This window comes from Micromys minutus (assembly GCF_963924665.1).
Source record: "Micromys minutus genome assembly, chromosome: 8".
Taxonomy (NCBI): Eukaryota; Metazoa; Chordata; class Mammalia; order Rodentia; family Muridae; genus Micromys; species Micromys minutus.
Window position 1 is genome coordinate 45,526,093 of NC_137977.1, and position 26,354 is coordinate 45,552,446.

Genomic DNA, 26,354 nt, shown 5'->3' on the forward strand with positions numbered 1-26,354 from the left:
AGTTCTTTTTGGTAGGGTTGAGGCCTTAGAAGCTTTTCTCCCATTCAGTTTGACACGTTCATTGCTGTCCTTGTTTAGCTTATGTTTGAGCAGTCATGAGGTATTTAGTATTTACAACCTTGCTAACTAATAAGTACTAGAGAGATCAGGGTTATAGAAGATGATACTACAGCCACTAATTTATTAAACCAGCATTATCACTATCAACAATCTATAAAAGTTTGTCCATATAAACACACATAAGTGAAATCCTCACCCTTCCACAATCACTCTTCTCTTTGCAACATAGAGACCATTACAGAAAGCCACAACCAAACAACATGCAGTTGGAGAACCCAAGCCAAATAAATGTATCTACAAAACACCACCATATATTTCTGATGGGAGCACACACCTGTAATCCCAGGACTAGAGTGTTAGAGGCAAGAGAAGACAGAGTACAGACTCCGGCTTGGGTTCCAGACCAAGCTGAGCTACATGAGATCTTGTCCCAAACAAAAACAACAAAATTACTTTCAGACATTTTAAGAATATACTGAATTGAGATTATTAGTAACTATAAGTCTATATTTTGTGTAACATGTGTCTCAGATTTATGCCTCCTATATAAACTAATTTTTTTTTGTTCTTTGACCAATATCTCCCTTATCTTACTACATTATCAGCCTTTGTCAAGGACCTTTCTACTCTCAACATCTAGCATTATTTTCGAAAAAGGTTAGGTCTATTCCACTGTGTTTAGCCACTCAATTGTTCATAAACATGACTGTTTAAGATGGATACATACTTCAAAGCATCATGTTATAAAAATAAATTTATGAACTTTATAACAGTTTTAAGAAAATAAATGAAGCAGTGGAAGATAATTCAGTGATTATAGTATTTGCTGAAGCCTTGAGTTCAACCCAGGAACCCAGAGGATGGCCTTATTGGGCATCAGTGGGAGGAGAAGCCCTTGGTCCTGCCAATGCTTGATAATGCAGTGTAGGGGAATGTCAGGGTAGGGAGGCTGGAGGTGGTAGGTGTGTGGGTAAACCCCCTTATAGAAGCAGGAAGAGAGGTGATGGAATAGGGAATATGAAGGGGAATGTGGGAAAGGGTATAACATTTGAAATGTAAATAAAATATATCCAATAAAGTCAGAATATATATATATAAAGCTGGGCATGGACGTACCTGCTAGTAATCCTAGCACTGTTGAGGCAGGATTGCCAGAGATTCCTAGGCATCTAGATCAGATTATGGGCAAACTTTAGTCTGAGAGACAGTCTCAAAAACTAAAGTGAATGGGCATCTGAGGAATGGCACCAAAGGTTGACCACTGTCCTTCATATTCATGCTCACACACATGCATAGCCACCTACACATACATGTATACCTGCACATGCACAAACACACAAGAATAAGTAAGTATTAAATAAATAAACATGTAGATGACAAATAGACATATTTCTAAGAATTCAAGATCATCAAACATATTTGTCAATAAAATTAACTTGCTGATGTTAGGAATAAAAAAAGTGTATGAGGAATGTTGGGTCAACAAGAGGGGAGGAGAGATATCCAAAAGGAAAAAGGAAGACACTTCACATAAGAAACATTTCTAAAACATTCTAGTCTTCCTGACCAGTTTTCTGATTTCTTATTCAGATGCCTAGCAAGTAAGCAGATTTTGGGTGATCTACATGTTTTGCAGAGAGAATAAGAAACAACTTGAGATTAGGAATCATGAACAAAAATAGATACAGCACTCTCACAATGACAAAATCATTGAAATCCTTTCCAAGTAGGTAAGAACCATGATTGATATTTTTAGGGAATCAAAATGTGTCTTGGATTCTAGCCTCAGTACACAATCACAGAAATGAAATACATTTTGATGTACTTTGAACAGGTGAAATTATAAGGCAGGATCTCCACTTGGAGATAGATCTCAATAAGTAGGAATGAGCTTCATCCTGAAGTCTACATAGTAAGTGTTTTTATTGACACATACATTGTACCCACCTTCGGCTCAATATGCCCTTCTGCATACAGTACTGACTTCCTCTACACTTAGACATTTTCTTTAGGAGAAGCCTGAGAATCAACAGCATGGGGTAAAATTCTGCTGCTTGACATATGGCAAAATTTTAGGAACTAACACTATAGAGCCCTGAATTTAAAATTGTTTATGTTTGTAAAGTAAGCGTGACTTTGTTGAGTCATGTGTGTGTGTGTGTGTGTGTGTGTGTGTGTGTGTATGTATTATATTTTAAACTTACTGGAATTAGTAGTTGGTAAGCAGAGGTTGTGTGGCTGTTTCCCCCATTCTAACCCTCCTCAATGAAGAAGAGTTGCATAAGACTCAAGGGCCTATGAACCTAAAAGAAAATAAGTCTAAGGAAATGTATCTCATTAGCATGCCCCGAGAGCAGGCTGTGACGTGCCTGGTACATGCGCACTGCATCCCCCAGGCTAGACAACAGCTCTGTTTGCTAAATCATCGGCAGGAAGCCAGCGCCATCTTTGGGTGCAGCACAAACGGGTTCCAACAGGACATTTCACTCTTTTACTTTATTTTATCGAGTAATAAATGATAGTGAGTTTTAAAGCTGAACAGTGTAGACAGATTTGTGTTATCAGCCTCAAACACTGTACCAGTATTCCCTACTACCCCGTGCCTCCTCACAACAGGCTACCATGTTAATTGTCTCTGTTCTCAGGTCTTCAGTGAAGTTATCTTGATTCTTGTAAATAATATGAAAGCTTGATGGTCGGATATCTTTATGTTCCATAAGAGAAGGTTCGCTCAGTTAACTTCTGCATCTCCACTTTTAGATTCTCAATCATTTGCTGTTGTATCTTTAAACTTTATGTCTAAAACTGTACTTATTTCATACATGTTGTGTCTTGTTTTCTGTTTTGTAAAAGGACATCTCCAGCTACATAATAGCCAAAGATAGCTACAGTCAGGCAAGAAATAAAGAAAGCAGAGAAGCACTATGAATATTTGCTAAAAGAAAAATTGTCCCATTGAGTTCAAAAACCTGCTCCAGAACAAGAACACAATGCAACAATGTAGCTATCAGGCAGATGTTGATGGTGGCAATGTCAGTTACAGCAGCCAACAGGTGTAGGTCTTGCAGTATGTCATTTCCACCTTGCATGCTTCAATCATTTCATCCTGACAATTCTATAAGCCACTCATTTCCACAATGAGGAAAGTGAGACATTGGGTGATCAATCAGCAAGGCAGGAGGTGGAAAAACGTGATTAACAAATGTTCTATTCATATGATTTACAGTTGCTCTGGATCTTGAGCTCTGAATTACTACACTAGTGGCTGCAATAGATGTGGTAATGGCCATCACAGAGTGGAACCAAAGGCTCCTGCTCGTCCCCGCATACATCTCAGGTTTTAGTGTGGTCCAATAGAGGAAGATACACTGTATGACATTAGGTGATACAGAACTTATCACAACCTTAAATGACATGGACTTCAGGTTTGCTTTGTTTAGAAAAATGTCATTGGGAAATTCATGCTTTGTTACAAATATCTCTGCATTGCTCTGTCATTTGTGTCATTTGTCACCACAATACAGAAGATTCAAACTAAATTTCCAATGAAAAAAATATCTTTCTGTTGGTATTTTATTTTCTCTCTAGAGCTTAAAAATAATAATAATATCCAAGTCTAAAAATATGGCTCAGTAGATGCTCAAACATGACAATATGAGTAAGTTCCATGCTAGAGACACATGTAGTAGAAAAAAGAAAACTGTCTTTATGTTATCCTCTGACTTCTGATATACACAGTGGTAAACACACACACACACACACACACACACACACACACACACACACACAGAGAGAGAGAGAGAGAGAGAGAGAGAGAGAGAGAGAAATTTAATAAAAATAGTCAGGGAAAATGCAATTGGGTCAGATTTTAGTAAAAGAGTCATTGGCATACATTTCCTAGAAGTTGGAAATATAAATCAGAATACAATCACATTGTATGTGCTTGGGATAGGAGTCTGGATGGGGGTAGGAATGAGAACAGGAGGAATCAGGTAGGGGGAGAACAGAGAAAGAGAGTACTGGGAAAGATAACTGGAAGGGGACATCTCTGGGACAACTGGGATTGGGAGCATCTCTAAGATGAGCTAGAAACTTAGTGCAAATTTCCCAGGAACCTATGAGGGTGACTCTAGCTAAGACTCTAACCAATTGGAAATATGCAGCCTAAACAGGCCAGTTTCTGTAACCTAGCAAGACTTCCAGTTGAGAAACTGGGACGCCGACTCAGCTACAAAAACCTTAGAACCACAATTTATCCTGCATACAGTATGTGCAGTACTGGGGGACGGAACAGAATTTGAGAGAAGGTCGAACCAATAACTATCCCAGCTTGTGATCAATTTCATGAGAGGAAGCTCACCCCTGCCACTGCCTGGAGGTCCAGGAACCTATCATCAATCTCTTTCTCCCATGTGCCAATCATATATCTGCTACCTTTCTGCCTATTATATATGATATATTTGATACAGTATATTTTATACACACACATCTGCAGAACAGCTCAGAACCAAAAACATGTCAATGAAATAGATATTCTTCTATACCCATAGATTGGTGCTTAGCCCAACTGTCTTCAGAGAGGCTTACCCAGAAACTGGTGAAAACAGATATAGATTTAGACATCTACAGCCAAACATTAGATGGCTCTTGGGGTATAGAGGAAGAATTGTAGGAGCCAGAGAGGTTAAGGACATTACAAGATAACTCACAAAATCTACTAACCTGGGCTCACAGAGACTCACAGAGACTGAACTGATAACCAGGAAGTCTGCATGGGACTAATCTTAGCACATATGATACTGTTATGTAGGTTAATCCTCTGTGGGTCTCCTAACAGTGGGAGCTGAGACTGTCTTTGACTCTGTTGCCTGCCTTTGGAACCTTTCATCCTACTGAGTTGCCTCAGGTAGCATTAATAGGACAGGAGGTACCTAGTCTAACTTCAAGTTGATAAGCCATTAATGGTTGATATCCATGAGAGGTCTGTCCTTGTCTGAAGAGAAATAGAAAAGAAAAAGGAGGAAGACGTTGGAGAAGGGACTTGGAAAAGAAGAGGGAGGGGAAGCTGTGGTGGTGATGTAAATAAATAAAGCTTACATTTTATGTAAGGTAAATAAAAATAAAAGTTAAATCATAGCATATGAATTATATCTTTCTATTTTATAACAGAAAAATATAGGAGCCAACCTAAGTTCCAACAGAGTGAGAATTATAAGCCAATAACAATATACCATAAAGTTTTTTTAAGTCTGTTTTAGACAGTTTTTTATTATGCAGAAAAATTACTTATGTTATAATGTGTAAAGCAAATGCTATAGGTTATTGAATAAAGCCAAAAATAAGAGTACAGTCTGGGTAGAGAAACGGGAAAAAATATTTGAGTAAACAGGCTGCAGAGAAAACACCACAAACTGGACAAATAGCTGAAGATGTGGGAACATGAAGGAGACACGAGGCAGTCCCTGTAGCCCAGATGGAGGAGGGGTTGTCTGGGATGTCACAAGCAATGGTTTCCTGCTTAAAAGTAGGTAACCAGTCCACACTTCAATTTTTCCTCCATTCTTCCTGATGAAACAATTTTGAAGATATGCATAAGAGAACTTATCATCAAGTGAGGAAACATAACACATTTAGAGGATGCTTGAAAAAAAAGTTGAAAAGCATTTAGTATTGGGGGACAAAAGAAGAATATGAGACCCATACTAGGCCTATGAAGGTTTTCCCAGAGAGGTTATGGACTGAACAGTTGTGTGAGTGAACAGTATTCAGGCTGAGTACTTAACATACCAATTTTACACATAACAGACATTTTTCATTGTGATCCTTCCCTTGCAAAATGACATATAGCCAAGATTTTCACCATCTAAGGAAATAATAATGGCAAGTATAAAGTAAAGCTATATATGAGTGAGAGAGAGGCAGACAGATAGAATCAAAGTGATAGAAATTTCAGTTTTTCTTACAATAATTTGTATGTGTTGTCATAAGAAAGCAGAGCATAGATCATGAATATAGGAATACATGTTTAGTCATCTAGAGATTTATAGTTCACAAAGTATAGTGAAAAATCACAAAAGTCACTGCAAGTCTTGTTCTGCAAGCAGTGGCTCCTTGGATATACTAAAGAAGGGAAAATGATTGTCAACAGTCATCATGATAGTAAACAATGTATGATAGCTTATGTTACTAATTAATCCTTCAGCTGTTATCAGTGTTAACAATATTTTCCTTCTGCCACAGGAATGCCTCATTTGAAAAACAGGTACACGTCACTGGTATATACAATGTGACAGTTAGCCTTGAATAGGTCCAAATTGAACACTGAGATGAAGTCCTGAAGTAAGATTTCAAGAAAATGAAATTAAGTCATGTAAGCCAAGAAGTTGGAAGATATTTGAAGAATAATCAACTTAGCTCTGTTAATGTGAAAAAAGATATAAAAGAAGTCTGTGGTGCCAAAATAAATCAAGAATCAGAGGTAGACATTGAGTGAAAAACAGACAAAACAATGATTAACTCTGGTGATGGGAACATGCTCCCTCAAGGAACACAAGGACAATATTCAAATCCCAGGAAAGAAATGTAGTGGGGTCAGAGTACTGATGTCAAAATAGACAACAATTTAAGTGTTGAATGTTTGAGGTCTGTTTTAAAGTCTCTCTTTGAATACTTTTCTAGTAATGAACTACTTTGAGAGTCAAGAAAGATGGAATTGTAACAACTATAACTACAGAGATGCCAGATGGAGTTGACAAAAATAGAGGATTCAATCAACAAGGAAAACGTGGAGAGGATAATAAAAGAATAAAAATGGATTTGCAAAGGAATAAAAATGATTAAATAATGATGAGAGTTGTCAACATATTACTTAAAGTAATAAGTAAGATGAACCAGGGGAGACACCCTAGAAAGTACCAGAGACATGGGAGGTGAAAGACTCTCAGGACTCAATGGTGCTGGCCTTGGCTGAAATTTCCAACATTAGTGGGAGGGAACTCAGAGTCCACCTCCAGTGTATATACAGGGCCTCAAATGGATGGATAAGCTTACCATTCTCCAGTAAAGTTTCTGACCCAGAATTGTTCATGTATAAGACATGAACAATTTGCAGGGACAAAATAGAAAAGAGTCTGAAAGAAATGTGGTCCATTGACCAACCCAAATTAGCATCTATTTCATGGGGGCTGGGAGATCAAGGCCTGACACTATTACTGATGCTAGGATGTGCCTACAGGCAGGAGCCAGACAAGGCTGTCCTCTGAGAGGCCCTATCAGAAGCTAAATGAGACAGTCTCAAAAACTTATACCTAACCATTGGATTGAAGGCAGAGGGTTGGGGGATGACTGAATTAGGGGACAGGATTGAGGAAGCTGAAGGGGTGGGTGACATCATAAGAAAACCAGCAGTCTCAACTACCCAGACTCCATGGAGTTCCCAGAGACTAAATAAACAACCAGCAGCATACACAGGCTGATCTGAGGCTCTAACACTTATATAGCAGAGGATTGGCTGGTCTGGCCTCAGTGGGAGAAGATGCACCTAATCCTTTGGGAAGGGAGATGCCTGGGGGGAGCACCCTCTCAGAGGCAAGGGGAAGAAGGAATGGGATGAGAAACTGTGGGATGTTATTTGAAGTCAACATCATAAAATGTCTAAGCACACACAAGCTGATAAACTGAGATATAATGATATATTCATATGATTCAAAAATATGGAGTAAAATACATACATGCCTACAGAAGAAAAGACACAGTTAGGAAAGAGAGAGAGAATCCAAAACTAAAACCAGGAAATTGAGAGTCATTACTTCAGCAGATTTGAGTTCATAAAAGGCACAGAGAAAAATAATGCAAATAAGCATCTGGTTCGTTTTTTAAAAGTTCAATCAGTCAAACACATAGTGACAAAAGAATGCCATTATATAATATCAAAAGACAAAAAGAATGCCTCAACTTTGTTTGGTAATGAGATATTTATTATGAAAATTTTATTATAAAATTTGAGGGTCATGATTTTTTAAAGAGGGTTGGTAGCATATGTTTTATCTGATGTTTATAATTACAGACACTAGGCTCTGATCGTTTAAGCAACTGCCAGAGACTAACCAACAGGTAGATGAAACATGTAGGGAGAGGCTGATCTGCAAATCCTACATACTACAGACCTTCAGATTTGCCCCTATTTTAAGTTCTTGCAACTCTCAGTGAGCAACATTAACATCTACTTAAAGATAGAAACCACACAACTTAGTAAAGTGCTCTAATTCACATAAGTTACCATGCCAGGAATAGAGTAAACAATTTCACCTCACTGCCCTAAGCCAAACTAGCAAGAGTTTAAGGATCTACTCAAAGAAATATCAAGATTTCCTAAGGCGAAGCCTGACTCTATTGTGTACTCAACAGAAACTTCTTTAAAGTAATTTATAAAGGATTAAAACAAAAGGATTTGCAGAGATTCACCAAGAAAGAATGAAACAGTAAAACAACAGAAATCACTTTCCTTTAACAAAACCATAGTATTGTCATTCTGTATTGCATCTTCATAAAATAGTTAAATAGAAATGAGTGAACGGGAAAAGGTTAGCAAATGAAAAGGAAAGCTGATCTCTTCAAAGATATTAGGATAATCAGAGAGCTCTAAAAACCCAAAAATAAATATTACTGCATAATAAATTCATTAAAATAGAAGTAATATTTGTGAACAAAACTGGAAGCCTTCATTTACACAACAAAAGCTGTTGTGAGACATTACCACTGAAGAAAAACTTTGCTGTGGTATAGTTGAGTTGATAGAGTGGTTGTCTGATATGAACAAATTCATAAATTCAATTACCAGCATCATACAGTCTGTGGTGGAGAAAGTTTGTAATCTCAACACTTGGAGGAGGGAAGCAGGAGAACCAAAAATTAAAAAAAAAAAAAAAAGGTGTGGTTCATACACACACAATGGAACAATACTATTTAAAACAATGACTTCATGAGATTTGCACACAAATAAATAAAGCTAGAAAAGTGAAGTAACCCAGACCAGAAAAATTAAAATGGAATGTACTCACTTACAAATGGACATTAGCTGTAAAGTAAAAAGATAACTGTTATTTTACAACCCATAGATCCAAGGATGCTAAGTAACAATGGGAGCTGAAGGGGCCTACATGAATATCACTGAGAAGAGAAAACAGATTAGACATCGTGGGTAGATACAAAGGAGGGGACTGGATAGGTTTGAATAGATGGGAACAGGAGGGATCAGGTGGAGAGAGGACAGAGGAAGAGAGTATTGGAAGAGTCAACTAGAGAAGGGAGGCATCTCTGGGATAAATTAGATATTTAGTGTAATGGAAACTCCCAGGCCCTAGCTAAGACTTTTAGCAATTGAGGACATGGAGTCTAAACTGGCCATTTTCTGAAACCTAGCAAGGCTTTCAGTTAAGAAATTGGGACACCAACCAAGCCTCCAAACTTTTGACCTACAATTTGACCTACCTGTAAGAGGTTCAGGAGTAAAGATGGAGCAGAAATTTAGGGAATAGCCAACCAATGACTGGTCCAGTGAGAGAAAGCCTGCTCTGTTAATGACATTCTGCTATATTTTCAGACAGAAGACTAACATGAGCACCACCAGAGAGGCTTCACAGAGCATCTGATGGAAATAGATGCAGAGACCCTCAGACAAACACTAGGCAGTACCTAGGGAACCGTGCAAAAGAGGAGGAAGAAGGATTGTAGGAAACAGAGGGGTCAAGGACATCCTCAAAAACCTATAGAATCAACTCACCTAGGCCCACAGAAACTAACAGAGACTGAACCATCAACCAAGGAGCATGTATAGGAGTGACCTAGGCCCTCTTAACATATGTAATAGTTCTGCAGCTTGGTCTCCATGCAGGATTTCTAATAGCAAGAACAGGGACTGTCTTTGACTCTGTTGCCTGCCTTTGAAACCCTTTCCCTAACTGGGCTGCATCTCCTAGCCTCGGTAGGAGAAGATACATCTATTCTTACTGAAACTTGACATGCCAATGTTGCTTTATATCCATGGGAAGTCTCCCCTTTTCTGAAGAGAACAGAAGGAAGACTGGATGGTGGGTAGTGGGGAAAGACTGGGAGAAGAGAAAGGAGGAAAAGCTGTAGTCAGGATGTAAACTAAATAAATACATACATTTTCTTTTTAAAAGAGGGGGAGGAAAAGAATTCAAAATCACCACACCAATGGCTATCTAGTGAGTTCAGGTCAGCACGGGTTTAATGAGACCCTGCAAAAAAAAGAGAAAAGAAAGAGGGAAGGAAGAAAGAGAAGAATGAAAGGGAGGAATGGAGGTAGGGAAAAGGGAGGAAGGGAGGAAACTAGAGAGATAGTGAGAGAAGAAAAGCAGAGAAGGTGGTGAGAAAGATGGGAGAGGAAAGAAGGAAGAAGAAAATTGAGAAAATTTCTATTTACACTGCCAAAAATACAAATGAATTTAACAATAAATATGAAACATTTATATAAAAATCAGCTTAGAATGTATAAAAATGTATCACTCTTTCTAAGCCAGGAAGTTTCAGTATCATAATGGAAAATATTGTGTTCATGTGAATTTAATGGCACATAGATTAAAATTTTTTTATCTTAGATACACAGAAAGACTTATTAAAATTTACATGTAAAACTAGACTTCTAAGACTACATAGAAAAACTCTAACACCAAACTTCTGATAGTTAATCCAGTAGAAATTATCTGTAATTAAAATGCCCCAGTACTCCTGGGGGTAAGCTCACAGATCCTCAACAACACCCTGACCTTTTAACACACCATGTGAGGAATACTAGAAAATCACTGGGGGGAGAGATAAAATTGGCACTTACTTCATACCAAATGCCACAGTAGACTTGCAACAGATCAGAGACCTGACTAAAAACATTGAACTCTTGAAAAAAAATGTTAAATCACTTTGGCCTTAACCTAAGAAGAGCATGGGGACCTACTTATCATTTTAAATAAATTAGTATTAGCTTTTAAAACAATATATTTCACCAGAAAACAAGGAAGAAACATTTGAAAATATATCCAAGTAGAAGAAAAATATTTATAATGTGTCACATGAAGTGGACTAGTCACTCTAATATCTATAAAACCCTGAGAAGAGGAACAAAAATAAGCTAGTAAAAAGACATGATTCATTAATTATCCAAACACAGAGGCATAACTTAGATTTATGAATACAGAACAGAAGACATTCATGTTAAAACCATTTAGAGCGCATCTCAATTCAGGTTAGCAATCTGAAGCTTGGCTTCTTGTTCTGTTAGTGGGAATGTAAGGAATAGAATGGGGGATGGGAGAATAGAATGCTAATGGAGGGGAACTACACTTAGAGTCCTTTGACTCAGTACAGTGTTACACTCAGAAGACATAGATACATTCTCCCAGTTTACTAATTATAGTGGTATATCTTTTGGAAAGTACTGGAACTGACCTAAAGGTCTATAGGAGGCTGTTAGAAAAGGAAAATTCATGAGGCATTGTTAGCTGAGTAAAATAGTAAGATATACCATGAGGACCAACATTCATAACAACATCTCGATTGCTTACAATAGCTAAGGGTAGACTGCTCTGCTCATGAAATGTGGCAAATATGAATCTCAGCTGTATGAGATGGCAATAAAGGCAATTCATGACAAGTATATATTAGTATTTGTATATTATAATTTTACAAAGGAATGAAGGCTAGCAATTGCTTAATCACTTGTTTATGGGGAAAAACATAGTGGTAGTGACAATATAGTATAAAGTATAAGGAAAAAAGTATCAATTCTCTAAATACCATTTTCATCCTTATCTTTAAACTATAGTACATTAAAATTCAAATGTAAACAAATAAAAATAAAGAAAACATTGAACACAATTTATGAAATTAATCATATATCAAATTAAAACCACAGCCATAAGGAAAAGAGAAGCTACTAAAGTAAACTTTGTACTGTACTCTTATTATATATTACCATTAAAAACCTTAAAATTAAAATCAGGTGGATCTCTGAGTTCAAGGTCAGTCTGGTCTACATAGTGAGATCTAGGACACCTAAGGTTACACACAGAAGCAAAAACCTGTCTCCAAAAAAACCAAGATGAAACAAAGCAAAGTGAAACAAAACAATAAAAATCTTGAAATTTATTTAGTCAATGTTATGGTTTCAGTGTTTGTAATCTGTTCCCAAATTCCTATGTTAAAATATTGACCCATCCCTTGCAAAAGGGCAGCATTAAGGGACAAAACTTTGGGATGTTGATTTAGTCTTCATAAAGATTTTATAAATTAATAGGATACAGTGTAATATGCAGAAATAGCACACCGTACCCCATTAATTTATAAAAATTATGTTAATCAATAAACAAAATTTTCTTCAAACGGCATGATCTATTTGTATGTTCTTTTCAAATTTAGTTCTGTGTGTGTGTGCATCTCTGTGTCTCTGAGTGTGTGTGTCTCTCTGTGTGTGTGTGTGTGTAGTATATACAGGTGTCCCTACTTCTAAGCCAGAAGATTCCTAGGAACTGGAATTAGATGCAATTGTGAGCTGCCTGAGTGGGTCCTAGGAGCCAAACTATGGTTCTCTGGAAGAGCAGCAAGTGCTCTTAAGCATTGAGCTATCTCTATACTCTATTTGTGCTTTAAATGGCCTACTAAATCGAGATCTCAAAGACAAATAGCCTTTTTGAAGTATCTTTATATTTCCATTCAGTGGTTTTTAGTAGCAACAGAAGCAAAAGGACTGATGGGATTCACTATGAATCTTGCCAAACGATCCAGTGTATCATGAACATGCTTTCAGAAGACTTTCATCAAGTTGAAGCATGCTCCACTGATGCTTCACAACTCTGAACTTGACTGAAAATGCATCCCATGTTAGCTTTCTCTGTGCACAGAAGTGCTTTCAGAGCCCTCTTCAAATATGATAAAGCTAGCAAATGTCTGAAGCCCCATCAGCTACCTGATTAGAAATGATATCCTTCTGTGTAGGTTGGCTAGTTAGTAAACTAGAATATGGGTTTTTAAAATCTCCCTCTGCCTTGGCAGATGGGATTGATCCAGAGAGGCATCTCAGAAACAAGGAGACTGCAGAATAAAGCTGTTGGGAAAGGGGAGCATCGGATGATTACCATAGACCTGATGATAATAATTACTGCTCTCCATTCTCGGTCTTTAAAGAACTTCTAGAAAGTCAGATACTCTGCATGCCTGTTGAAGTATCTCGTCTGAAAGGTGCATGAGGAGACAGGAATTTTATTTCCCCCAGCCAGGAAATCAGCAAACTCAGTGTGTAATCAAGTAAGAGAAGTAAACATTTAGACAAAAGCAGGAGAAATAATTTCCATTTAGAAAGATGCCCGAGGATTCCTGAAGGCCAGTTAGCTATAAACAGATGAAGTACTTTGGTTTTGTTTGAATATATAGTTTTGTTATGTATTAATAACATTTTCCCTGTCCAGTTCCTGAGTCTTCATGCATTCAATTAACTTCTCTTTTATTTGTTAAATGTGATTTTTTAATTTATTTTTATTGGATATTTTATTCCAAGTGGTTTCACCTTTCTCTGTGTGCCCTCTGGAAATTCCCTATGCCACCCCCCTCCCTCTGCTTCTATGAGGATGCTCCTCTACCCCTGCACCCACTCTCACCTCACCCTGGCATTTTCTACACTGGGGCATTGAGCCTTCACAGGACCCAGGTCCTCTCCTCCCATTAATGCCAGATAAGGCCATCCTCTGCTACATATAGAGCTGGAGCCAAGGGTTCCTCTTTGGTTGGTGGTTTAGTCCCTGGGAGCTCTGGCAGGGGTGGGGTGGTGGTTCTGGTTGGTTGATAATTGTTCTTCCTATGGGGTTGCAAACGCCTTCAGCTCCTTCAGTCCTTTCCCTAACTTCTACTTTGGTGTCCCCTACTCAGTGCAATCACTGGCTGCAAGGATCTAAGCATCCACATCTGTACTTGTCAGGTTCTAGGAGAGTTCTCAAGAGACAGCTATATCAGGCTCGTGTCGGTAAGCACTTCTTGGCATCAGCAATGGTGTCTGAGTTTAGAGTCTGTATATAAGATGGATCCCAGGTGTGGCAGACTCTAGATGGCCTTTTCTTAAGTTTCTGCTATGCACTTTGTCCTCATATTTCCTTTAGACAAGAACAATTCTGGGTAAAAAATTTGGAGATTAGTGGGTGGCCCCATCCCTCAAACAGGGGCCTTGCCTAAACTCTGGATATAGTCTTTACAGGTTCTCCCTTTCCTTGGTTGGGTATTTCAGCTAATATCATCCCTTGGGTCCTGAGAGTCTCTTGCTTTCCCTGCTTCTGGGACCTTCTGGTGGTTTCCTCCAGCTCCCCATGCCCCATTGCTACACACCTCTGTTCAATTTCCTGACCGTCTGTATATTATCCCTGTCTCCTACCAGCTAATCCTGCCTCCCCCTTTTCACCTCCCTCTCCTCACTTCCTCTCAAGTCCCTCCCACCCTCTACCAACTGTGAGTATTTTATTCCACTTTCTAAGAAGAACTGATGCCTCCACCCTTTAGTGTTCTTTCTTCTTAGATTCATGTGGTCTGTGAGTTCTATCATGGCTATGTCCAGCTCTTTGTCTAATATCCACTTATCAGTGAGTGAATACCATGTGCGTTCTTTAGTGACTGGGTTACTTCACTCAGGATGCTATTTTCTAGTTCAATCCATTTGCCTAAGAAATTCATGAAGACATTGTTTATAATAGTTGAGTGTGTAAATGTACCACATTTTCTGTATCCAGCCCTTTGTTGAAGGACTTCTGGGACCTTCTGGCTATTATAAATAAGGCTGTTATGAATATACTGGGACATGTACCCTTGTTATGTGTTGGAGCATCTTTTTGTGTATATGCTCACAAATGGTATATCTTGGTACTATGTCCAATTTTCTGAGGAAGTGCCAGACTGACTTCTACAGTGGTTGTACCCATTTACAGTCTAACCAGCAGTATTTTGCTATAAATATAAAATATAATAACATTTATCCTGTGTTAGTGATGGCTCCCGTAGAGTCACATGGCACTGCAGTGCATCTTTATCTTAGTGGCTCCATACTGCCTCTAAGTACTCACAGGCCCCAGCTTCTTTTGAACCAGGCACTCCATCTGCCCCAGCTGCTTCTGTACTGGGTGGTACACAAATGCCCCAGTGTGTTGATTTCACTCATTTTCCCTTGGCATATTGTTTTACCAAGCCTTTTACACACACACACACACACACACACACACACACACACACACACTTCCCAACTCCATGGCAAGCTTGGTGCATCCCACCACTATATGAACTCAAGTAAGTTGCTACATTAAAGAATGCAGGTAGATCAATGGAACAGAATTGAAGATCCAGAAATAAACCCACATATCTGTGGTCACATGATCTTTGGCAAAGAAGCTAAAAAATCCAGTGGAAAAAAGAACAGTTTCAACAAATGGTGCTGGCTCAACTGGCAGTCAAAATGTAGAAGAATAAAAATTGAACCATTCTTATCTCCTTGTAAAAAGCTCAAGTTCAAGTGGATCAAGAACCTCCACATAAAACCAGATATGGTGAATCTAATAGACAGGGTAGTGTGGAAGATCCTTAAACACATGGGCACAGGGGAAATTTTCCTGAACAGAACATCAATGGCTTATGGCCTAAAATCAAGAATCAACAAATGGGACTTCATAAAATTGCAAATCTTCTGTAAGGCAAAGGATACTGTCAATAAGATAAAATGTCAATCAACAGATTGGGAAAAGATCTTTACCAATCCTACATCTGATAGGGGGTGAACATGATCTAATGTCTGTCTGTTTTCTCTCAGTCATCCACCTTTATTTTTTACCTCTTGCACTTTTACATGCTTCGCTCTTTTAAAATAGATGAGATATCAAAAAAGAGATTCAAAGTCTTATTGAAAAATCAAGACTTTAGTATCTATTTATACAATTATTATATTAATAATATCCTTAAATCAGAGATTATCAATATTTCTTAATTACTTTCACCATCAAATAAAACTTCATTTTTTTTCCTAAGAAGAGCATACACAGGGATATGTAAATCATGTTAAACCTTTACTTCTGTAGGAAGAGAAAACAAAAGAAAAAAACTAATAAAATCAATTATTTGGGTTTTAAGCTAAAGTAGTAGATTGAGAATACAGCCTAAGTTCAAACTTTACTAATAAGAGGCAAGGTAGATGGAATCTTTTTAAATCATCTTTCTTTCAACTATCTATCATCTATCTACCTATCTATCTATCTATCTATCTATCTATCTATCTATCTATCACATTTTCTCTGTCTTTCTATTTGTCTCTCTATCTCCTTCTATCTGTCTCTGCCTCTCCATCTGTCTGTCTCTCTCCCCCAAGCCCGAACCCTGTCTCCCATACTCACATCAACATGGGAATAAAAAAATAGCCACTCATTGGACATATTTATATAGACAAGCCCCAAATTCTATAGTGGAAAAAAACTTTAAAAATAACCTGATTCATTCTGCAAAACCTTCAGTATTGTTTATTTTGATGTTTCTGGAAATTAATGACATAGATATTCCTGGTTGGGTGATACAGTTAAATATCAAGACTGGAATAAAAGTTGGTTGGCAATCTTAGATGCTTTCCTAGGTTTTACTTCACAGAATGACTGATTTCTGGATAATCCCACTCCAACAAAATATGAAAAATATTCTTCAGGAAAGTTTAAAATAGAAAATCTCTGGACTATGGACTGTAGTTGCTAAAAATAGCTGTCAAAATGGAGAAGTTACTTTTTAAAAGTGGCTCTGACATGTGGATGCCGAACTCTGGAACTGTGGGCTCTCTCCCCTGAGTGTCCTCCCAAAACTATGTAGCTAGATAATGTCCCTCTTATTTTCCATTTAAAACAAACTTCTCTGGAATATTTTGTCATGTCAAAAAGAATATAAAGTCACTGAAATCTGTAGCTTGCAGCTTGTGGTCTGTTGTAGGGGTCCCTAGGTTACACCATGGTCAGCAGTGACAATCCACTCGAGGCAGGAATGCAGTTCAGTTCAACACCAACCAGTAGCTGGTGTTGTTCAAACTTTCAAGAGTCTGACCCTGACTAGTTCACTTTAGTAATATGTTGGCACAGCACCATTTGTTGAATTCTTTTCTGGTGGTAATTAATTTAGTTCCATGTGCACAGCAAAGCTTACTGACATGACTACATCAACATCAAAAGTCTTTATAAACTACATGTGACATCTTCTATGAACTTAAGTTTTATAGATTGACTGGAAAAACACATTCAGGATAAAGGTCTCTGGGAGGACCCAGGGTGGTCTCAACCGGACAGTCCATTATTCACTACACTATTAAATCTATTCACTCCCAGCTTTCAGGGGGAAAATGGGTTATACATCTCTCTCCTTGAAGAGAAAACCCTGCATATTTAACATTGCTGGGTCAGCTTCTGCTTACCTGTGAGCCCAAGAACCTCCCTCCTTCATATGGTATGTCTATTAAGAAAGTCAATCCACAGATTTTCAAAGAATATCATAAAACCTTCAGAAAAGAAGAAAAGAACATATGTTAAATAACAAAGAAAATGGAGCACTAACTTTAAAATTCAGAAGGGAATTTATTTTCTAAATAGAATGTCATTCTTACTCAAATTCCAACAGAAAAGTCCAACTCTAATGCACAAGACAATGACATTGTCTCTATAGACTTGCTTTGTGCTCCTATACTTGTTTGTCTGAATTGAAAAAGCCTTTCCTTGGGAGAGGTCAAAAGCTCATGAATTCACAAGTTGCAAGATTTATCAGGATTGAGGAAACATAAAAGAATAGGAAACTTACAAACCTCAAGAAGCCCCTTGCTAGCCAGGCAGTACTGGTGCATGCCTTTATTCCCAGCCTTCAGGAGGCAGAGTCAGGTGGATCTCTGAGTTTGAGACCAACCTGGTCCACAGAGAAATTTTCACTACAACCAGAAATACACAGAGAAGCCTTGTTTTAAAGAATTTGGGTTTGGGTAAGTCCCCTTCCTGAGGTTGTGTAAGCTGTAAACAGATGCTAGGATTGGATAGGGCAGAAAAGATTTCTTTCTAGCAGTTGCCTGAGAGTTGTGCAGAGCACTCTTGTTGCTGTTTTACCAGTCGCCTTCCATACCGGAATAATATGTTTCCACAATGCATCTGCCTTTGAGTCACCCATGCTCCTCTGAGTAACCTCAATAAACCTATTACTTCAGCAAATTGGAGTTAAATGGAGTTGTTTATTTGGTTTCTTGTTACTCTCTTTATTGGATGTAAGTAGAAATTGATTTCCCAGGAAAAGTATCAGAATATTATCTGCCAAAATAAGAATGAAGATCAGAAAACTTTACATTGACCACAGGAGTTAACAATACCGGGTTATCTCTTGAGCCCCAGGCAAGGAAGCTATTAGTTGAGGTACAAGATAGCTTTGTAGCAAACTACTCGTGCAAATAGAATGTTTTTTAGCAGAAACCATTCTCTTATCTCTAGCATTCTGAGGTGAACATCCAGGTTGGTTGCATAAAATCATCAAAACACAAAATACACAGAACAAAGAAAGAATATTAAAATCTGCAAGGGGAAAAAAAGTAAGTCATATATAAAAACAGGCTCATTAGAACAACACAAATTCTTTCAAACAAGACTTTGAAAGCCAGAAGAGCCTGTTTTATAAACACGGTAAGAGTATAAATTCTAGCCAAGATTCTATATCTAGCAAAACTATCAATCACAATAAAAATGAAAAGACAAACATTTCACTTAAATTATGGCAGAAAACTCCTAGTCTACCAAAGGCAACACTGATATTCAAAACCCCACAGTCCTGCACACAGTCCACCAACAGTCCCTAGAGCCTGTCAAGATTCCCCAACAGCACTTTCCCTCCTCATCTCCATATCCTCACCCACAACTCTGGCAGAATCTTCTCACTCAACAAATGATCATGCCAGTATCTGAAACCCCCGAGGCCACACGAGTACCTAGAACCCTAGACACCACACACGTACCCAAAAACCCAGAAGCCCCCTACTCTGTCACAAACCACACCAGTACTGGGGGAAAAAGTGAAAAAAATGTCTATCCAACAGAGATAAAGACAGAAATCAGCATCCAACCCTATAATGACCCCTAAACCCAGATGCCTAGAGGTCATCATAAGAACACAATAAACAATCAGGGCAATATGGTAACATCAGAGCCCAGCTATCTTACTACTCTGGGTATTCCAACACAGCTGGAGCAAGAAAATGATCTTAATACCAATGGTATGAAGATGCTAGAGGTCCTTAAAGAGGAAATGAATAAATCCCGTAAAAAACAAATCTGGAAAACCACAAAGAAACAATGGGAGGAGATATATAAATCTCTTAAAGACAGCAAAGAAATCAACAAACAAGTGAAATAAATGACTACTGTTTAAGACTTGGATACATGCAGAAAGAAAACACAAACTGAGAGAATTCTAAAGATGAAAGATCCAGGAAAGAAAACAGGAAATGTAGGCACAAGCATATAAGAGATGGAAAAGATAATCTCAGGCATAAAAGATAAGAATTTGACACATTGGCCAAATAAAATGTCAAAACTAAAAATTTCTGAAGGAAAACATTCAGGAAATGAGCAACACTATGACAAGACCAAACCTAAATAATAATAGAAATAGAAGAAAAAGAAAGCCAGCTCAAAGATCCAGAAAATATTTTTAACAAAATCATTGAAGTAAAAAATTATCATTGGAGCATGTTTCTATAGGAAATGTTAAATAGTCTACTTTATTTCAATATTTTGTGCAACAACCTCTAGAAATAACTCATAGGCAATTTTTTCAACCCATTTGTTATTATTGAATGGAGGATACTTTGTTGACTGATTTTGACCCAGATTCTCTAGAGAACATGTTTAAGGAAACACAAAGAATTCTGCCATAATGGGTGTCACAGATTACCCCTAAAGAAATACAAGGAGGAGATTCTATTAACTATCTGGGTTATAAAATAAGGACGAAAATTTGTCTAGAAAAAGTACAGATCCATGGAGATAAGTAACAAACTTTTAATTATTTTCAAAATTAATGGGGGGCATTAATTGGTTTCAGCCTATAATTGGATTCACTATTCATAAGTTAAGCAATTTGTTTCAAAAGTTACAATGAGATTCAGACTTAAATAGTTTAAGATAGTTAACAGCAGAAACAGGGAGCATTAACTATGGTAGAAGAAAAACTGCAAGATGTACATGTGAACCAAATTGATATTAAACTTGATTATATTTTGTTATTTTTTCTTTCAACTCATACTGCTACTGAGATTGTTATGCAAAAGGAAAATAGTATTATGTAATGGGTTTTCTTAGCACATGAACAAAGCAAAAACTTCAAGACTTTCATAGAAAAGATTTCTGAATTAATCATAAAAAGTAGAATAATACCACATCCATTGTCAGAAACAGACCTGACTAAAATCATAATGCCTTTTACTAATGTTGAGATTATGTCATTATGGGTAATCAATGAAGACTAGTAATGAGCTTATAGTAACTATTTAGAAGAAATTAGCATGCAAGAATCTTCAGTTTATTAAAAGAACTAATTGGATTCTCCCAAATTTTGTAAAAAGAATGCCAATTAATGAAGCACATACTTCCTATACTGATGCAGATAAATTGAGAATAACAGGCTATAAATCAGACAAAATAATCAAAATAATCCAAAGTTAATATACTTCAATTCAAATATCAACATTGTATGCAGTCTTTATGGTATTATTAGATTTCTCTGGTACTCTTAATATACTTACTGACTCTCAATTTGCAAAAAGAATTGTCCTATATATAGAAACTGCTGAAGTTGTTTCTGATAATTCAGAAATAACTTATACAGCTGCAACAGGCACACAGAAACCTAAACTAACCAATATACATTACTGATAATCAGTCTCATACAGGTTATTTAGATTTATCTGAACAAGAAAATGAAGAGATTGACCAATTATTAATAGAGTGTTAGAAGCATCAAATTTCCACGAAAAGCATGTTAACAGTAAGGGTTTGAGACAAACAGTTCTACCACTTAGCACAAGCCAAGGAGATTATTTTTAAAAAGTGTCCTCCTTGTTTTTGGTATACTCAAACTTGGTATAATCCATTAGGGTACCAAAAGAAATGAAATATGGCAGATGGATGTGTTTCATTTTGCAGAATTTGGAAAACTAAAGTTTGTACAACATACCATTGATGCATATGAGGGGTTTTAATGGGAAACTGCTTTGAGTTGTGAAAAAGCTGATTGCATAATTATACTCTAAAAAAATAAAGGTAATTATGGAGATAACTTCACAAACTAAGACTGATAATATTTCCACATATGTCTCCAGTAATATGAAGCAATTCTTTGCACACATTATGGGATTCCATGCAGTTGTAGAAAGATCTAATCAGAAGAAAAAGAGGAGGAGGAGGAGGAGGAGGAGGAGGAGGAAGAGGAAAAGAGTAATGACCTACAAGGGTAGACTAAACAGTGTTTTGTTAACTTTAAATTTTCTTATTATTAATGAAAAAAGAATAACAGCAGCTGAGAGACAATGTGTTATAGGAAAAAACTGTGGAATTAAATTAGCATGTATAATATAAGGATATGCTAATACCAAAATGGAAGCCTGCAATAGTTTTGTATTGGGGACATGGTATTGTTTATATTTCCACAGGGAATGAAAAGATATGGATACTACCAAATATTATAAAGTTTAGGATAGAGTAAAAGAGGTCTCCACTTTGACCACTGATGTGAAAAATGTTTAATTATTAAAATGCCTCTGTTTAGAATTTTTCAGTAAACACAGTAAAATTAATGACATAAAACAGAAAGGGGAAATGTAGCAAGAATTTTGCTTTCTTTAAAAACCCCAGTTATGTTATATGAGTATTTTTACTTTAATCACAAATGTTTGATATAGGGCAGCTTCAGATTGTTCATAAGAGCTAACTTTGATTTGTATTGTGCTCTTGCAAAGATATGATTCTGACAGCTGAAGATAGTTTATGTTTGAAATTCTGGGGACTCTTGAGAGGCTATAAAAATGACAAAATCCCAAGAGATTGAAGCAGCTTCTGTTCCCCCTGCTGCTGCACTGCTGATTACTTTTACTATTTGCTGGATTTCTGCTTGCTGCTTAGAGATATACTGGCAGTTACGATTAAATTTTTTTTAAGAACATGATATCCCTAATCAGCGAGAAGTAGTCTAAAGAGAGCCACACCCCCTTTTTCTCTAACCTTTCTTGCCTATGTACTGTTATGGGTTAGAAGGGATTTGGGAAGAGAAAGGTGGTAGATTTGAAAACGTAATAATGTAGCCAAAAATATGGTTACAGGCTGCAGATCTAAACAAAGAATTCTTTATGGGGGAATTTCAATGGTAAGAAGCACTTAATGAGATATTCAAAATCCTTAGTCATCAGGGAAATGGAAATCAACATGACTCTGGGATTCCCTCTTTCACTCATCAGAATGGAGTGCAAACTTGCACAACCACTCTAGAAACCAATTTAGAAAATTAGGGCTAGTTCTACTCAAGACCCAGCTTTACCACTCCTGGGCATATACCCAAAGGATGCTCCACTATACCACAAGGACACTTGCTCAACTATATTCATAGCAGCTTTATTCACAATATACAGAAATGGAAAATAACCCGGATGCCTCACAATTGAAATAGTGGTGCATTTACAGAATAAAATATTTCTCAGCCATTAAAAACAATGACAACATGAAATTTGTAGGAAAATGGATGGAACGACAAAATATCATCCCAAGTAAGGTAACACAGACTCAAAAATATAAGCATGGTATGTTCTCATTTATAAGTGGATCTTAGTCATAAAGTACAGGATACTCATTGCTACAAGCCTCAGACCCAAAGAAGCTACATAACAAGGGGCTCCCAAGAAATAATGTTTGAATATCAATAAGACAGGGAAATAGATTAAACATCAGGGGTGGATAAAATGGGTGGAGGGTGGTGAGAATGGGAACAAGAGGGATGATGTGAGAGGAAGAGAGATTGAGAAAGTACTAGAAGAGACCTCTTGATTAGGATGGTAGTACATTTCTAAGACAAGCTACAAACCTAGTGCAGTGAAAATTTCCAGTAATCTATGAAGGTGACCCTAGCTAAGAATTCTAGTAATGGGGGATATGAACTCTAAACTAGACATCTCCTGTAACTAGGCAAGTCTTCCAATGGAGTGATTAGGACACTAGCCCAATCACAAAACCTTAGGTGTACAATTTACTCTGCCTACAAGATATGAAGGGGTAGAAGATGGAGCTAAGTTTAAGGGAAAAGCCAACAAATAACTAGCCCTGCATAAGACCCATTTCATGAGAAGGACCTCACTCCTGACATTAATGATGATATTCTTCTATACTTGCAGACAGGAACCTAGCATAAATGTCATCAGAGGAGCTTCATCCAGCAGTTGCCGGAAGCTGATGCAGAGTCCCACAGGTAACAATTAAGTGGACCTTGAAGAATCTTTTGAAAGAGGGAGGGAAAAGAATGAGGGAACCAGAAGGGTCAAGGACATGGGGGAAAAACCCAAAAAATAAAAAGAAACAAAACAAAACAAAACCCTTCAGAACCAGCTAACCTGGGATAGGCTCATGGGAACTGATGGAGATTGAACTGTCAACCAGAGAGTATGAATGAGACAGACCTAGGCCTCCTCTACGTATGTAGCAATTGTGCAGCTGGGTCTTCATGTGGGATTTCTAAAACAGCAGCAAGGTCTGTCTTTGACTGCATTGCCTTCCTTTGGATTCTTTCATGTAACTGGGATGCCTTGTGTAGTCTCAGTGGAAGAGGATATGCCTAGTCTTGCTATCCGGGATAGATTGATGTCCCTGGAGGCCTCTCCTTTTCTAGAAAGGGAAGTTGATACATGTGGAGAAAGAGAGGGAGGGTGCACTAAGAAGAGAGGGGTGAACAGAAGCTCTGATTGGGATATAAAGTAAATAAATAACTTAGTCAATAAAAATAAATAGATCTATAACTCCTGACTTAGTTAGGGCCGTATTGCTTTAAAGGGATGCCATAACCTTGGCAAGTTATTTAATTGGGGATGGCTTACAGTTTTAGAGGTTTAGTTCATTATTATCATGCAGGAAGCATGGCAACAAGCAGGCAAACATGGTTCTACAGGAGCTGAGAGTTCTATATTTTGATCCAAAGGCAATCAGGAGTAGACTGTGTTCTTCAGGCGGTCACCTGAAGGCTGATACTACACTGAACATAGGCTGAATTAGTCATGCCAATATATACTATAGAATAAAAATAATGCTAATTTTGAAATATAAAACCATTAAAATATTATATGAATAACAATATAATGAAGAAACTAATAAATATAATTTTGGCTCTTACCACAACTTGATTCAGAAAAAGAATCAAAGTATTATTTTTAGGATGGAGAAGACATTATAAAATGGAGAATGAAATTGTATAATTTTCAGCATGAATGAGATGGATGCATAATTGTCTCCTCTTTGAATCAAAATAAAACCAAGCTATGTTTCTGTTTAAATCAGGTACAGCCATATTGTTGACACAGGAAAGTATTGTAGTAAGCCAGAAAAAAAGAAAAAAAAAAACAGATTTTCTTTATAGGACTTCTTTCAATGCTCAGTTCCCTTATTTAGTGTCTTGTAGCCAATATAATAGAGAGCAAAGGTCTAAACTGTTAAGCCCACAGAACTAGTCCAGGACCAAAATGATAAGGTAAAGCAAACAATCTGTGAAGAAAATAGCCTCACATTCATGGAAATTTAGTGTAGAGAAAAAAAAATACTTAAAGAGTGTGATGAAACATCAGAGAAGATGGAGGGTGTGAAAAGTTGAGTTCTGTAAGACATGGAGCCTCAGGGTGAAGGTATTTATAATAGGCTCTGTGCACAAGCATGCTGGTTCCTTTATTATGATGCTGTAAAGATACTGGTTGGTGCTTATACAGTTTAGGTCAAGGCGTTTAATCTTTAGAAGTCTACATTTTCTTGTCTTAGATATGTCAACATGTATAACAGAAATGATGCATGTAAAGGGTTCTTACAAACATCAAATGATGTGATTTCATTCACTGCCTCTATATCCTAAGGGCACTCACTGCACTAGACCAGGACTCAGCCTGACTCCTAATTGACATAGCAAAAGTGAAACCCAATCTGCAGCTGATCTTTAGCATTTTCTAAGGTTGTGTTTCATGGTGTCCTGAAATCACTTGTAACCTCTGTCCTGTGTTGTGAGTCCCTTGCAGCTTATTCTTACAATAAGATCACTGCTTATAATTTTACTTTTCTTGTGAAGCTATTAAACTTTACAAGACAAATTCAGAGACATTCTTGTATGATCTTTAAGAAATCTCTATATAACTAATATACAGTAATAGTTTTTTTTAAGAAACCTGTAATAAGATCAAATACAAAATTATTGTACAACTTTGAAAATCAACATTCCATTGTATCATACTTGGCATACATAATAACAAGGCATGTGGTTGGTCTTCAAAATTTCTATCTATTTGCTAAATTTTATTGCCTTCCTTTGTTTCTAACAGTATGTAGTATGGTACAGAATAAAACAACTTTAATAAATGCCTGTGGTGCAATACAAATCAGTTCTTAAATCCAAATCCACATCACTGTATTTTCATTAGGTTTTACTTACAGATCCATAACTTGTCAAGAGACACCAATACCTATGCTGGACAAATACATGGCACCTAGAGATATGTGGCAAAATGAATCATTGCAATGGGAAAGAAGGAACATATTAAAACAATGGGTATTTGTCTCCCTTTCTACCCATTTTTATCTGTGCAGTCTGGCACCCAGTTAAAAATCTGTATTCTCCAGTCTCCACTGCTGTATGGAAATTTCTTTCTTCAGTCCCCTATAAAAAGCAATAGAGGATGAATAAACATACACATGAAATTTGTTTGTATACGTCTTTATTATATTCATCTGGGGGATAGTAAATCCTTCCAGGTAGCAGCCTCCAAAACATGACCTTAAGAACAAACGTCAAGGATCTCAGAGAAAAAATGTTGATTTTCTATTGTGTGGTCAGCTCTAAATGGGACATCTATAAAACCCACTGGGCTCTGAGCCTCATAGAATCCATAGTGCTAGTTAGTGCTGCAAGGTGTTAGGCAAGCTGCTTGGGAAGAAAACCCAATAGTCTCACTCAACTGTAGATCATGCATA